The sequence below is a fragment of the Pan troglodytes genome, chromosome 18, assembly GCF_028858775.2.
Source record: "Pan troglodytes isolate AG18354 chromosome 18, NHGRI_mPanTro3-v2.0_pri, whole genome shotgun sequence".
Lineage (NCBI taxonomy): Eukaryota > Metazoa > Chordata > Mammalia > Primates > Hominidae > Pan > Pan troglodytes.
Genome location: NC_072416.2, coordinates 47,721,214 through 47,736,901, shown reverse-complemented (window position 1 = coordinate 47,736,901; position 15,688 = coordinate 47,721,214). Strand labels below are relative to the sequence as shown.

The following is a 15,688-nucleotide window of genomic DNA, read 5'->3' as shown; positions in this document are numbered from 1 at the left end:
GATTGTGTCTTAATGTCCCCACTTGGGTCATGGGCCGAGCTTGGAGGTCAGGGGAAAGGTCAGGATGCTACGGCTAGGGGTGCCACAACTGCTGAGCACTGCTGGGCACCGTGGGGTGCTGCTCGGGGTAGATGGGCTCCAGCTGTTAGGAGGAAGTAGTTCTTTTGCTTCTTGCCCTGAGCTGTCTTAGAAAGCGCCCAGTCTTGGCCAGGCGTGGTGGTTCACGCCTGTAACCGCAGCACTTTGGGAGGTCGAAGTGGGTGGTTCACCTGAGGTCAGGAGTTCCAGACCTGCCTGGCCAGCTAACCCCATTTCTACTAAAAATGCAAAAATTAGCCAGGTGTGGTGGTGGGTGCCTGTAGTCCCAGCAACTCAGGATGCTGAGGCGGGAGAATCTCTTGAACTCAGGAGGCGGAGGTTGCAGTGAGCTGAGATTGTGCCACTGCTCTCCAGCCAGGGTGACAGAGCAAGATTCTGTCTCAAAAAAAGAGAAAGTACCCTGTCTTTTTGGCAATAGCAGTAGGTGAGCAGATGAAAGAAGCCTGGGTTTGTGCTTCACTGTGATTGATAAGGGCAACCCCAGGCTATGACCTTTAGCTTGTCCTCTTTTGAGGTGGGGAAGCTGAGGCTCGATGAGTCCAAGCAGATCTGAGATATCTGTGAGACCCACTCTCACAGGAAGCTGCTCTGCTCTTTATCCCACATTTTCTTCCCGCACCCAGTGGCCAGGTGATTCCTTTAACGGTGCTGGAAATTAATCCTGCCCTTTTATAGGTGGGAAAACAGAGCCTGGAACAGCAGGGGCCAACATTGCATTCCACTCACAGAATGCCCTCCACACAGAGTTGATTTAGGATGTTGTTACAGGTAGGGAAACTGAGGCTCGGGGAGAGGAAGTGACTGGCCTGAGGTCATGCCAAGAGTTAGGGACAAAGCTCAGATGAAATTACATACTTCCTCAGATCCCCCTGCACCTGTCCTCATTTTAGGGTATTTCTCTGCCCTGAGGAAGCTGGTGTTGGGGCGCAGATCCCAGTTGGACATTTTGTGGGGTGAGGGGATAGTTCACTGGGTCCCAGTCCCCTCAGCCCCATCCCCGTGGGCTCCCCATAGAGAGTCCTTTCCTGCCTTTGATGCAAATTCTTGCACTTTCCTGATAATATTCTGGGCTCTTCTTAACACGAGGGGGTCAGCGGCAAGGCATCTCAGCAATTTATAATTCTTGAAAATTCTGTTTGGTGACACGAGTTAGCATTTAATAGACACCCTGCCACCTCCTCTCTCCCTATTGTGACAAGCTCCTGGCAGAATCCTTTTGAGACTAAGGGTAATTGCACCACGCTGCGAACGGGAAGACCACGTCGCGCTCGAGTGCGCCTCAAAAATGTCTTCACAATAGACAGTCAGGTACGAGTTTGCTGGGCTTCAAGGTAATGATTTAAACTTAATTTGACCCTTGATGAGGGAGCCCATGTTTCTGATCAGATGCAGTCTTTCAGTTTGGGCTTGCCTGCCATGCCTTCAATAGTAGCACAAATAATTCCTTCATAACAAGTGCCTTTCAGAGGATGTCTGCTGCTGACAGCTAATATAGAATTATTGCCCCTGAATGCATTTCTGTAATTACTTCCCAGAGATCTGTCTTTGTGTTAGAAGACATTTCGCACTTTAGTAACATAAGTGTTTTGGGAGAGCACGAGCAATAATTATGAACAGTCTTTCCGTGAAAATAAACCTAAAAAAATTATAAAAGCTAATGGTAAAATTGGTTAGAGCCAGGGAGGAATTTCATCTGAATTTGATTCATGTATATTTATTCTGAGTATAATAACCTTTCCTGCATGGAAACTTTTTTTTTTTTTAAACAAAAGCAATAATGATACAAAGAGCCCGCTTTCTAATTTTTGAGCCAGACCGAAACTGAAAACTGATTAAAAGTGACAAGTTACTCGAGAGTGAAGAAAGAAGCCTGATCGTGGAGTCTGATAGGAGACATTTGCGGTAATGGAAAATGAAATGATTCACAGTGTGATCAATAAAAAATTAGCAGCATTTAATAAAAGGTTTCTGCTTCATGTTGACTAAAGAACATCGCCAGCAGTTTGAAATCCGAGTTAAGTGACGGTTTGAGGAGGAGCCTGGGGGTGGTGAGTGGGGTGTGGGGTGTGCTTGTGCATGTAGATCACACTGATATTGGCCATCAGGCAGAGGCAGCCAGGTCCCTGGGGTGGGTCTGGAAGTTTCCTTGGTGCGGTTCACTTGACCTTTGGCCTGTGGCTAATCCCCCCATGTCTCTGCATCTCTTTGCCTAGGAATGTGAATCCAGGGGTCCTAGGCTGCCAAACAGGCCTTGTTGTCACTGGCTGGGGGGTCTGAGTGCAGTCCCCATCAAAACCCTGACCCCGAGCTGGGTACACCCCGACCCTGAGCTGGGGACGCCCCGGCTGGCCACGTGTGTGCTGAGCGTGGGGACACCCCGCCTGGCCTCGTGTGTGCTGGGCCTGGGGACACCCCACCTGGCCATGTGTGTGCTCAGCCTGGGGACACCCCGCCTGGCCATGTGTGTGCTCGGCCTGGGGACACCCTGCCTGGCCACATGTGTGCTGAGCATGGGGACACCCTGCCTGGCTGTGTGTGTGCTGAGGCTTCTCGGACCTCTGTGGCAGACGTGTCATGCTGCCCAGGCCATTGGCTTTGTTCTGTGCCCTGCTTCCAGAATCCAGGTTTCTGGAGACATCCGAGAATGTCTTACAGCCCACTTGTGGGGCTCCAAACACCCTCTTGGGGACTGACGGGAAGTCGAGAGAAAGCCGGCAGACCTGAGCAAGTAGATGAGGGTAAGCGGTGGGGAGACCCCTGGGGTCTCCTGGAGGAGCCAGCTGCTTGCATGGATCCTTGGAGGTGGGCTGAGGCTGCCACCCTCCTCCAGGGAGTGGGTGCCTAGATGGGGGTTTACTGGGAGCGGCTCCTTGGAATCTGAGTGTACTCCTCTTGGGGTGGGACAGCACGGGAAAGCCACTCCATGAGTCCTGCTCCCTTTTCTCCAGGCGCCACTTCCGTATTCCCTGGAACGTGGCTGCGCACCAGGCTGTCTCCATGCCTGGCAACTGGTTAATTTTTAAAGGCTTTTTGTGGAGCCTCTGCACTGCGACTGGAGGGAGAGGGGGCTCCCCTGGCCCTCCAGGCCCACCTGGAGGCTCGTTGGTAGGAGGATCATTGGTGGGAAGGGAGCTGCTGGCTTTTGGGTTATAATAGAGGCCCTAGAGCCGGGTCTGGGGAGTCTCTTGAGCCCCCTGTGTCCCGGGGCAGCAGGCAGGACCAGGGGCCTGCTTCGGGCTTCATTCCTGTTGTCCCATCCCTCCCTGGAAACACAGACCTGTGGCTGGATCTTTAAATATCAGAGTGGGAAGGGCCCTTCCAGACAGCTTCTTCAACACATCCTTATTAATCACCTGCTGTGTACCAGGCCCTATGCTGGGTGCTGAGAGGTGGAGAAGGGGGAAGCAGAGTGAACAAAACTGATGCGGACTTGCCTGCCTGGAGCTTGCATGCCCAGGAGACCTTCGCACATCCAGCAAATAAAATCATGAGGACTGCTATGATAAGTGGAGAAGGAGAGGTGCCCAGCGAGCTCCCAGAGCTCACAGGGGAGGCCTGACCCTGTGGGGGTGCAGATTCACTGAGCTGAGACCTGAACGGTGAGGAGGAGTTGGGCGGGTGAACTTTTACACACTTTCTATTTTGACAATGAGGCTCTTTCTGCAAAGTGCTGCTGCGGGACCCTGGCGTGGAAGGCGGGCGGCAGCGGGGCTCCCTGGGTGTGGAGGTGTTGTCTTAGAGTTCTGTCCTCAGGCCTGCCCCTGGCACAGTGTTGAGCTGCTAAGGTGCATGGTTTTTAAAATTGCTTCTCTGTGGTCCATGCCTTAATTTACAGATGGGGCAGCTGAGGCCCAGAGAGGGCACACCTTGCCCGGAATGCACAGCGATGATGCCTGGCCCCTGGGCTCTGGGCTCTCCATTCACACCGCCTCTGTTTATCCTTGGCTCTGAGCCAAACTCCATTAGCCTGGCCACCGGTTCTGGTTTTAGGGGTACAGATCCCTCCTCTCCCTGCTTTTCTTCCCCTAACCGGGATCCTTCTTCTGCAGCCACAAGGGGGGTGATTTGCGCCCCAGCCTCCTAGCCTTGAGTTCTGCTCCAGGACTGAGAGCAATTAGGAGTGTCAGGCACTGGCACTGGCCACAAATTAGCTGGATTTATCCAGCTCCCCACGCTGCCTGACCATCCTCCCTCCCCTGCCCACCGCCGGCCCTGCTCCCCCATCTCCCCCTTCCCAGAGACAAAACATGACAGCAAGGCGAGGGCAGAATGGTCACTGCCTCAGGAGGTCACGAGGAGGTAACAGTGCACAATTTTCATGGTTCCAGGGTGGCTTTGTCTGACCGTTCTTCATTACTGCATGCGGCAAGATCAGTTTTATTAAGATTGTAAGGCTTGGAGGAGTGACACCATTAACTACTTGCTGGAAAAATAAATTTGATTTTTTCTTGCAGGGGGTGTTTGTGGTTTATTTTTCTCCCCCCTGCTTCCCTCCTCCCCTCTTCCCTCCCTCTCATCTGCCTTCTTTTCTTTCCACTCATTCCTGACCCACTGTAGTTGAGAGCTGAGTGCAAGTGTCTGTGAGGTTGGGGAAGCTGCCATCTCTCTTTACCTTCCGGGGATTTTGTGGCAGCTGAGCCCTGCAGGGAGGGTAGAGTCATTCATTCCTGCATGTATGGAACACCCATAAAAAACAAGGTCCTTGTGACCAAATGTCAGCCTGTCCTGGTCATGGAGCTGTGTATGGTTCTTTCATGTGTTTGCATCTAGAACAGGGGCTGGCACATAGTAGGTGCTCAGTAAATGTTTGTTGACTGATTGAAGATGTGGAGGATTTGTGTCTGACATGGTTCCAACATTTAGGGAGCTCACTGCTGACCAGGGCCTGGTGGGCAGAGACCTGGAGTGAGGTCACCTGGAAAGTGGTCCCATAGGGAGGATCCACAGCATGAGTACCATCCTCATTTTCTAGGTGAGGAAACTGAGGCTCAGAAGTACAAGCAACCAAGGTCTTGCACAAAAATGGACTTGAACTCAGTTCCTGAATCTCTAAAGAAGAGACACTTTCATCACTGCTTAGCTGACTGCTCAGCTGACTGCTCTTTCTGGTGAGGAATGAGCAGATGACCCTGTGCTCTAGGGGCTCTGAGGGGCTCTTGCTGGACACACTCCATGGCAGAGACCCTCAGTGGGTAGCCCCCAGGCTGGACCAGCCCTCCAAGGCGTATTGTTTAGCCCATACTGTGTTTCTTAAAACTTGAAGTCAACATTTAGAAATCATCCAGAAATTTTATAGAGAACGGTGGATTTCCTCCTTCTTCTTCTTCTTCTTTTTTTTTTTGAGACAGAGTCTTACTCTGTTGCCCAGGCTGGAGTGCAGTGGTGCAATCTTGGCTTACTGCGATCTCTGCCTCCCAGGTTCAAGTGATTCTCCTGCCTCAGCCCCCCGAGTAGCTGGGATTATAGGCATGCGCCACCATGGCCGGCTAATTTTTTATTTTTTGGGGGCATTTTTAGTAGAGACAGGGTTTCACCATGTTGGCCATGCTGGTCTCCAACTCATGACCTCAAATGATCCACCCGCCTTGGCCCCCCAAAGTGCTGGGATTACAGGTGTGAGCCATGGATTTTCTTCTTTAAAAAAAAAAAAAAAGCAGCAGGTGTGTTTGCAGTGCTGACCCTCTAGAGGAGTTGAGACCCCTCCCTGGGTGGGCTTCTGTGTGCTCACTCCACACCCCATTCGCTTGTACACTCATTTCTGTAATTTGTGTGGTGGTGGGGGAACTGGAGTTGAGAGCTTCTCTCCACTCATTATCCGAGTGACTGAGGGGGCTTCCTCAACCATCGGAGCCTCAGTTTTGCCGTCTGTAAAATAGGTCTGGTGGTAACGTCTCCCTGACAGGGGCTGGGGGTCACGAGGCGAAAGATACAAAGGAATTGGAAGTTCTGGCCTGAAGGAGGCGATTGCCATCACACTGCTAGTCCTTTAGGTTCTAGATTTCCTGACAACTGAAGATACGTTCTCTGGAAGTTTCTAGTCATTTCCGTGGGCCTCTGCAGAGGGTTGTCCTGTATCCAGTCCCTCATGGCCAGACGGAGCAGCCCAGCAAGGCTTGTGTGATGTAGCCGAGGTCAGGTTCAATGTCTCTGACGGACCTTGGCTTGAAATTCCATCCACAGAGCCACAGGCACTGATAGGGACACCGGGGCTCCCCAGACAGCCGTCAGGAAGTTGCTTCCTTATTTAAGAAGCCGAACTTGGACAGCAAATTATGTGTTAAAATATTTGCCTAGAGCTCTGCTGCCAAGGGGACCCTTTAGGCTGAGTGTTAAATGTTACCCCGCTGCCTGCACTGCAAATATTTTAAACCTGAAGATAAATAATGGCTGCCTTTTGGAATTTGGGGCCAGCAATGGATGCACAAGCCGAGTGCGGAATTGGGGTTGGTGGGCTCCTTGCCCAGCCCTGGCCACACCCCTCCTGGAGCCTGCTTGAGAGAGTGTTCATGGAGGAGAGGGTTCTTCTCTGCGAGCAGGACCCAAACGAACACTGAATAGAGGCTAAGCCAGGGCTTTGACCTGGTGCTCAGATTCAGAAAAGGCATCTTGCCCTCGGGAACATGTTTTTAGGAAACATGCAGGCTGTTAGGGTGGAGGATATTTTTTTTTATGAAAAAGAAATGTCGGCGGGGTACAGTGGCTCACTTCTGTAATCCCAGCACTTTGGGAGGCTGAGGTGGGATTACTTGAGGCTGGGAGTTTGAGACCAGCCTAGGCAACATAACAAAACCCCATCTCTACAAAAATTTAAAAAATTACCTGGGTCTAGCCGAGTGCGTTGGTAGGCGCCTGTAATCCCAGCTACTCGGGAGGCTGAGGCAAGAGAATCACTTGAACCCGGGAGGCAGAGGTTGCAGTGAGCCGAGATTGTGCCACTGCACTCCAGCCTGGGTGACACAGCAAGACTCTGTCTTGGGGGAAAAAAATTACCTGGGTCTGATGGTGCATCTGTAATCCTGACTGCTCGGGAAGCTGATGTGGGAGGATTGCTTGAGCCCAGGAGTTCAAGGCTGCAGTGAGCTGAGATTGCATCACTGCACTCCACCCTCGGTGACAGACCAAGATCCTGTCTCAAAACAAAAAAACAAAAAAACAAAAAAACAAACGTGTTGCTCCAGGGTAAAGACTTTGGAAATGGTAGGTATCTTCCTGGACCGTTTTTCCCTCAGCCACCTACAGAGGGCGGGCACAGGAACAGTGGGCTTGTGGATTGTAAGCTGATCACACCCCTTCACGGAGGAGGTGGCTCGCACCTTACTCAGGATCGCACGGTCTGGGAAGGGGAGGATTCACACTTGGACCCAGGACTTACCTCTCCTGATGGAGTGGATTTTTTTTCTTTTGGTATGCATGGACATTTTCGTGCCTTGCAAGAGGGCCTGTGCCATGACATTCCTTGTCCTCCTGCATCCTCAGGAGCATGTGAGGCCTCCTGCCAGACCCCTCCGGGTTTGACGCCTCCAGCTTTTGTCTGCACTGCGATGCTGCACATGTTGGTTTGAATCATAACGCAGCAGCAAGACAGTGCTCACCAGCTACCATTGTCTCAAGCTGTACTATGAGCCAAGCATCTGGCTTTGTATATATCACCTTATTAAAATTATGTGACTTAATTAAATGAGTCCCAGAGAGGGCAAGTGACTTGTTCATGGTCCCCCAGCTGCTAAATGGTGGAGTGTGGATTTGAACCCAGACAGGCTGGCTTCAGAGCCTGTGATTCTTTTCTGTTTTTTCTCTGTCATCCCCGACAGTCCCTGGAACATGCATCCAGCCATCTGCTGCTTGTATGTGTCATTACTTAATGACTGTCTTTATTTCAACAACTTGGTTCCATCAGCTCCACTGCACTCCTCTACCCCAGTGTCCCGATGGCTCCTGTACAGTTGGGTTCTCTGGTAACCCCTGGATGTGCCTAGAATGTGGCGCCTGGTGGTTCTGCTTTCTGCAGGGGTGGGTGGTATGGTCTCCCATCCAAATCTGATTGGGAGAAGAAGTGAGAGGTGGGGAAGCCTTTCCAGGGCTTGCTGGCCTTGCTGGTCCTGCTGACCCCGCTGCCCTCTCACTCTCACCTGGCAGTGTTCCTGGCTCTCTCACTTTCTCCGCTCCACTGGTCTCCCTTCTCCCCTGCACCCCTTCTCCTCCCGTCCATCCCTGCTCTGGCCTCCCCTATCCCCTCGAAACCCCACAAGGCTCCTATATCCCCTGATGTGGAGCTGAGCTGTGTGCCTGTCTCATAGTGGCCATGCATTCAGGTGAGCCCCGCCTCCCCACTGTGAGGTTGGAGAGGATGGTGTTCATGAGATTCAGGCTCCTTTTGGGCCTATGAGGAATCAGAGGCTCAGGTAGGGGACTTGCCTTGGTCAAGGTCACTCATGGTTGGGGGCTGAGGTGTACTGGAGCTAAGACCGGAATCTGGGTCCCCGACCAGCCCCAGCCCTGGATGCCGGCCCTTACTACTTAGCGTATCCTCTTGGGCATTCATTTATTCATCTAATCACTCATTTGCCCACCCCATATTTATTAAGCATCCTTTCTGTGCCAGCCTTTGTGTGGGCTTTGAGGCCGCCAAGATGAATGGGGTTGGGGAGCACCCCGTATGTTGCAGCAAATGTGCATGTGTTATGCCTGGCACACCGTAGGCACTTAATAAGTATTTGTGGAAAGAATGAAGGAAAGAATGGGTGAGTGCGTGTGATTGTTGACCCTGGTTTGTCGCACGTCTCTCAAGCTCTGTCCTGGGTCTCTCTGTCTCGGGTGCATGGAGGCAGCTCCTGGCCCCCTGCCTCCATCTTGTGGATACTCAGCCATGTGGCCCCAGAGGTGGGACCTCTGATGGTTGCTGGGAGGTTTTCAGTGTGCCCAGGGCTCTCTGCTGACTAGCTGACTCCCGGGACACGAGGGCAAGGAAGAGGCATCCTTCTGGGTGAGTTTCCTTCTGATTCGTGTGCTGGCCAGGGGCCGACATTGGCTGACCCTTTCCTAGCTGGCCCTTGGGAGGGTGAGGCCCTGGTGGCCCTGGCTCATGACCTCGCGAAGCCCTGCTGGGAAGGTAGGAAATGTGCTGTTCTCAGACCTGGCAGCCTGTGGGCAGTCTGGTCCCCTGGGGCCTCTCCCCATTCCCCTTTTCCTGGCAGTGGACCCAGCCAGCTGTCCCCTGCCCCGTGATTTTGCAGGCATTCCCTTTCTGCCTTTCCGTATAGTGGTTAAGAGTCAGGATCAGCTGGGTGCGGTGGCTCACACCTGTATTCCCAGCACTTTGGGAGGCCGAGGTGGGTGGATCAGAAGTTTGACACCAGCCTGGCCAACATGGCAAAACCCTGTCTCTGCTAAAAATATGAAAATTAGCCAGGCATGATGGTGCTTGCCTGTAATCCCAGCTACTCAGGAGGCTGAGGCAGGAGAATCACTTGAACCTGGGAGACGGAGGTTGCCGTGAGCTGAGATTGCACCATTGCACTCCAGCCTGGGTGACAGAGTGAAACTCTGTCTTGGAAAAAAAAAAAAAAAGAGTCAGGATCTAGAGTCAGAAGACCTGGATACAAATCCCTCTCTGCCCTTCCTGGCACGTGCTTTGAATGGGCTCCTGAGCCTTGTTTTTTTTTTTCCTCATTGACAAAGTGGGCGAGTCCATTGCACCTACCTGCAGAATGGGGATATCCATTGTACCTACCACATAGAGTTTCTGTCCTCATCGAAATGGGGCAGTGTGAGTGTAAAATGGTACCAGGAGATGCTCACACCATACTCAGCTCCCCTCAGGGTGTAGGGGAGGCTGTGCCACCTCCCTCTGTCCCTGGCAAGGCCCTCTGTCCCTGGCAAGGCCTCTACTGCTCCTTCCCTCTAGAGGGCATGGGGCCAGCTGTCTTGCTGCACAGCGTTTCTGCAGGGTCCGCTGTCTGCTCTCAACGTCATCATCTTGAATGCAAGCCCTTTCTTAAGGGCAGTAGCTCAGTGGGGTGGGAAAATTCACTACTTTTACTTTATTTTTTGAGACTCTTGCTCTGTTATCCAGGCTGGAGTGCAGTGGTGCGAACACGGCTCACTGCAGCCTCCAACTCCTGGGCTGAAACGATCCTCCTGCTTCAGCCTCTCAAGTAGCTAGGACCACAGGCGTGCACCACCATGCCTGGCTAATTTTTAAAATTTTTGTAAAGATGGGGTCTCACTGTGTTGCCTGGGCTGGTCTCAAACTCCATAGGTTCTCCTGTCTCATCCTCCTAAAGTGCTAGGATTACAGGCGTAAGCCATTGTGACTGGCCTGAAAATTCAGTGCTTTCCAGTGAAACATGATTGAGGTGAAAGGTTTTGTTATTGCCTCTCTTTGCTCATAGAATGTCCCCCAAGTCCATATCTTGGGTTCAGGGAAGCTGGGTTTGGGTGGGTGTGGTGTAGTGGGGTTTCCTGGTGTGGGTGTACCCTCTTCCTCCTGGCTGCAGGAAGAAGCTGGCAGGACAGGGCAACCTCGTCATATGTGAGGCTGAGCCATTTGAGATTGCCAATATTCAACTTTTTTGACCTAAAAAGATGGCACCTTTATATGATTCAATCTAATACTTATCGTCAGACAATAAACTGCACTGTGGCCCCTTCCCCTCCTTCTGCCTCTACCTGTGTGGGGATTCAGAGGCCTGCTTTTTTGAAACCAATCAATTAATTCACTCATCCATTCATTCAACATTTATTGAGCCCCTACTATATGTCCCTCTGTATGCCAGGGTTGGGGGAGGTGGCACTGAGCTAAATTAGACACAGCTCCTGTCCTCATGGAGCTTATAGTCCGGTGTGGGGCGAGAAGGTTGGCTATCCATTGCTACGTAACAAACCATCCCAAAATGTAATGGCCTGAAGCAATAATTTATTACTACTTCTCACAGTACTGTGAGCTAACTGGGTTCAGCTGGCAGTCTCACTGGGTGTTTCTTGTACAGTTGCAGCTGCATGGTGTTTGGAGCTGCTGTCATCCAAAGGCTTTTTGGGGTGGGATGTCCAAGATGGTGTGCTCCCATGGCTGAAGTCGGTGCTGGAAGCTGGGAGCTGTTGACTGGAGCCCCCATGTGCTCTCTCTCCATGTGGCTTGGGCTTCATATATTATGGCTGCTGGGCTTGAAGGGGGAGTGTCCCAGGAGATGCAGGGGGAAGCTGCAAGCCTCCTTCTGACCTAGCCTCAGAAGTCTAGAATAGCACTTCTGTTGCATCCTGTTGGTCAAGGAGCCACTGAGTCTGGCCAGCCCCGAGGGGGACTGTGGAGGAGAATTCGGTCCCTCGTTATGATGAGGGAGTCAAGGTCTCCCTGCAGAAGGGCAGGTGAGGTGGGAGATATTGCTGTGGCAGTCTGTGGAAAATGCAGCCTGCCAAGGGAGAGAGAAAGTAGACAAATTAGCCCACAAAAGCATGAGTGCACATGATGCTGAGAGCTCTGACTGCAAAGGGAAGAGAGCCCTGGGGAGAGAGTAACGGGGCCCCGACTTCCGTAGGTGCCCAGGCTGGTGGAGATCTTTGGGAACTGTGTGAAGACTTAACGGAAATCTTCCAGCTGGAGATCAGGAGTGGGAAGCCCTGGACCAAAGAGACTTGGCAGTTTATGGGGTTGAAAGATGGCCTTCAAGGCTGTGGAGATGGGTGATAAGTGAGAGAGATCAGCAGAGCCGTTGCTGAACCTTAGGGGCTGTGACCAGGACCCTACATGGGACTTTGAGGGGTTTTACAAACTCCCAACACCTGGCTCAGGTGTTTATTGCGTCTTACTCTGAGGAAACCATGTAGTAGAGTGGTTAAGAGTCACATGCAGTGGGCTTGAAACTCAGCCCCACCACTTCTCTGTGGCCTCACTTAAGCTCTGTCACTTCCCAGAGCTCTGCTTTCCTCACCTGCAAAATGGGGATATGATGACATCAACTCATAAGGTGCCTGCACTTGATTAAGCATTAAGTGCTTAATCAATGCTCACTGTTCTTGGGGCATGCCTGGGCAAAAGGATGCAGGTGTGCACATCAGAAAACAGTTGTCCATCGTGGAAAGCATGAGCTCTGGGAGGTAGGGAATCTTGTCAGCTGGATGGACAGGTCGGCGTTCACAGCACTGGTTTGGTTTCTGTCCCATGCACATGGCCCTGAGGGAGAGGTCCCTGATTTGAAATCCATTTGGCTCGGGCCTTCCCTGAGCGAGCTGTCTTCATGCTGCTGCAGACAGCCCCCAGGAGGACAGGGGAGGAGCCAGAGGGAAAGGAGCCAGCCGGCTGTTTTCGGGAAGCCCTCCCCAGCCCTGGAGGCCTCTGCAGAAAAGCATTGAGCCATTGGCCTTCTCCTCGGCCTGTTGAAGTTGCTTCACTGGGCTCTGGGGTGATTGGAGGAACCAGTGAGCTGCAGTTCTAGCCCAGGTCATTGAAATGAGCCAGCGCTTGTGATGGGACTCACAAGGCAGGGCCAGGTGCTGGGCCTCTGGGCCCTATGTTCTCTGAGTTTGCACAGGTGATGTCCAGACTCAGGACAGGGACCAGTTGAGGGGCCTCTGGGGCTGGACAGAGCAGCACACAGGACAGGCGGAGCTGGGTTGAAGGAGTAGGGAAGGTCCAATCATTCCACCCCCAGGACTTACTGAGCAACCGATCAGGTGGGCCTGGAAAAGAGGAACCCCAGACGGTCTCCAGGTAGGACTGATGTCCTTGGAGCTCCCTGTTGTTAGAACTTCTGCCTCCTGGGCCTTGGAGAGCTTGGGGCTCCAACAGGCCCAGGGACTTCAGGAAAGGTGTGCTGCTTAATGAACACGTGAACGCGTAGATTCGATCCTGCCATGGCTTTGGGTGGCCTTGCAGAGGCTCAGTTTTCTCATCTGCAAATGGAAAAATAACACCATTTATTCTTTTGTCTTATGGTGAGGTTCAGAAACTCCTGGGCATGAAAGTGCATTGCAAGAGGCAAACCCTGCCTGGGGTGGAGGCCTTCCTGTTCTCCAGCGCCTGATTCTGCTGAATCAGCAGAGGGGCCCTTGGGTCTTCAGGGAAGTCCCACTCCCCAAAACTTCTTCAGGCCCCTGAGTCTTCCCTGTCTTGTGTCACCTCCCTGAGGGCCAGGCTGGGACCCCTTGGGAGCCCAGATGATGAGGTCCGCGCCTTTGTGTGGCCTGAGCTCCCCTCCATCTCCATCCCTTTCTGCACAGCCACCCTCCCTTCCCATTAGTAGCCGGCCATAGGGGAGGTGACAGTTGCTTAAAACAGATTTATACTCTTGGATGACTTTATGGGTTTTTGCCTTATAAAAACCTGAGAGTTGACATTCTGATTTATCTACTCCCGAGTCAACAGGATGTACCAGATTTAAAGAGATCAAATACATTGTGATGTTTGTGGTTCCAGTTGTGGATTAGATGAGCTATTATAGAAAGTGCTGCCAAGTAAATACGGCAAAAAAATAACGAGGGGATAATTTAAATATGTCTATTAAATCGTGTGTTAAGTAAAGTAGCACAAGTGTGGTGCTGATTGTAACTTATTATCTGGAGAGTCGGTGTAGTAGATAAAGCCAGAATTATGGCTCTTTTATTTTCCCTTTCTACAGAACATTTTTTTTATTAAGGAAAGACTGTAAACGAGGAATTTCGGAGACGGGCACTTGACTGTGTAACCATGGTTGTGTGATGACTTACAATATCGAAGGCTCCAAATGATATTTCTCATTTCTTTGCTTTCTATTTCTTACCCTCACTGCAGCGGCAGATCAGATTCCCTGAGATAAATATGCTGCCTGGCTTTTAATGGGATTTCTGTATTGCCAGGAGTTGGCGCGTTCTGATAATAAAAGAACCTAAAAACTGTACATCCCTTAATTGGTAAGAAGAGAGATGTTTTGATGGGCCACAAATGGAAACATTGATTTTTACTGCCTCCGCGCAGTTCCAGGCGGCGTGTCGTGCAATGTTCCCCGCCTTGGAAGGAAGCAGCTGGCTCTCCGATGAGCCGATTTGTGTTCCCAGGTTCTTGATGTCGGGTGCTTGGAAGGGCATGTTCTGTGCAGACGGGAGAAATAGAGCCCTTATAACATTATCTGTTTCCAAATTGAAATATTCATAGGACTGTGGTTTCCACCTTGAATTGAGTGCATTCTTTGCTTCGTGTCTGTCTTTCTTGCTTTGGCGCCCGCCCTCAGGGGTTTGCAGGTTGTGCACTGAGCCTTTTCCTGTAACTGTGATGTTGCATGTACACACATGTACATACAGGTGCACATACACGCACTTTTGCATATGTATATATGCTTTCAAAAACACCTTTATGGATAATAAGATCTCTTTCTTTGATTTAAATCAGTGCAGCTAGTTTCCGGATGGGTAAATCTGTTTTCCAGGACAGGCTGTGGGAAGAGACAACACACACTTTTATTTTCCAATCCGAGGGTCTCTGCATTTTAACACACAAATTTTATCCATTGACATTTATTAGGATTACTGATATATTCTGTGGGTTATATTTACCACGCGCTTTTGCACTTTGATTTACAAGTTCCTGGTGTGTCTTGTTAATCTGTAAGATTGGGGCTGTGCTCCATTTCCCACAGTTGTGCAGGGAAGTGAACTAGACCAGGAGTCACGAAGTTGAGCTGAGCCTCTGTAGGGTGCTTGGGCTGTTGCTTCTTCTGGTTGGATGCCAGGTACCTTACCTGTGAGACAAAGCTGTCCCTCTCTGCAGGGGGTTGGATCACATGATCCTTTGAGCCTTCTTTGAGTTTAGGATATGCAAGACTGTGAAATGGGGCTGTGCATATATAATGGTGGCTTTGAAGAAGCACGGAACACAGCACAATTGCAAGGCATCATTATGATTACGAATTCACTTTTCCCTATAGATTAGCCACTCTCTGCACAGTGCTAAGCACAGTAGCTGTTTTATTTTAAAGAAATCAGTGAGATCATTCCACGACTGATTCTAACTGTCTAGGCCTGTACCAGGTCACAGGTGACACTATTTATTTTATTTTATATTTTTTAGAGATAGGGTCCAGGCCCAGGCTGGAGTACAGTGGCACGATCATAGTTCCCCATAACCTCGAACTCCTGGTCTCTAGCAATCCTCCTGAGTAGGTAGAGAACTACAGGCACACACCACTATACCAGGCTAATTAAAAAAATTTTTTTTTTTTTGTAGAGATAGAGTCTTGCTATATTGCCCAGGCCGGTCTCAAACTCCAGGCCTTCAGCAATTTTCCCACCTTGGTCTCTCAGAGTGCTAGGATTATAGGTGTGAGATTCCATGCCCAGCCTGGATGCATTTTAAGCTTGAGATTCGACCATCCATGGTTCTTCAAACATGTGTACTTCCTTTATTTCAGAGTTGGACATCTTTGCAAAGAACTGAGCTAACGTCAGTGCCCTGGGAGGCCTGTTGTGTGGAAGGTGAACGTGGCTAAGAGATCTCCCAGCTCTAAATTGCAAGGCTGTGGGGAAAACTAAAAGTTTAGGTGTGTTAGGAACAGCTGATGGAGGCTTTAAAAAGGTGTGTAACTGAATCTGGTTTTTAGGAGACAAATAAGGTTTTTCACCT

General features: G+C 50.9%; 1 protein-coding gene across 3 annotated transcripts in view; it reads left to right on the top strand.

Annotated features, from left to right (window-relative positions):
• The window catches only part of ZNF423 (zinc finger protein 423), a 364,983-nt gene that overhangs the window by 108,796 nt on the left and 240,499 nt on the right, over positions 1 to 15,688 (top strand). The gene's annotated exons all lie outside the window — the stretch shown is intronic.